We start from the raw sequence: 790 nt of genomic DNA, 5'->3' as shown, positions 1-790 counted from the left end.
GCAGCCTGGCCCGAGGGAGGGCGGGGCAGCCGCTGGGCTGTGCGCACGCAGCCTGCCGGTGGCCCAGTGGGCGGGCCCTTGTACATAGCTGGCGCTCGGGGGCTGGCCCCCCTGTGCAGAGTGTGGTCTGAGAAACCCGGCTGTGCCCCCCGTCGAGGGGAGAGGGGGGCTTGTGCCGGGCTATGAACAATGTACGACACCCCGTAGAGTGACCATTAAATCTGACCCTCTGCTGCGGCCACTGCGTGGGTCTCCTCTCTCAGCGCCGTGCACTGCCTCTCTGGACCCAGAAGATTCTGGGCCTGCTGATCTGAGCTTGTTGCTGTGGTGGCCGCCTGTGCACCCTGGCCCGGACTGAGGGGCACGGGCGGGTGGTCTGCAGATGAGGGCAGAGACGCCGCGCCCGGAGCCTCTGCCCCACCCCTGCACACAGCTGAGGGCCCCGTGGTCAGCAGTGTGGCCACAAGGGGAGCCCAGGAAGTGATCACAGGGCTGGCTGGCCACCCCGACGTGTGCCATGCCCCCTGTACCCAGTGACCAGGATGTTGTTGGGTCCAGCTGGGCCTGGCTTCCCCGGAGGTTTCTGGTCCAGTTGCCGGTGGGCAGATCAACAGGTGGCAGGTGGGTTCATCTGGGCTACCAAGGGCTGGGGAGGGTGGGAGGCTGCCCATGGTGGCCTGAGTGAGGGCTGGGAGGCCAGGGGTCCCGGGGACTTGGAGGCTGGTGGCCTGGAAGGGGGTGATGTTGCCAGGAGAACTCACATCTAGATGAAAGTCTGGGCGAGGAGCCA

This window comes from Bison bison, unplaced genomic scaffold (genome assembly GCF_000754665.1).
Source record: "Bison bison bison isolate TAMUID 2011002044 unplaced genomic scaffold, Bison_UMD1.0 scf7180017847274, whole genome shotgun sequence".
In the NCBI taxonomy this organism is placed as follows: Eukaryota; Metazoa; Chordata; class Mammalia; order Artiodactyla; family Bovidae; genus Bison; species Bison bison.
Note: the sequence above shows the minus strand (reverse complement) of the source record.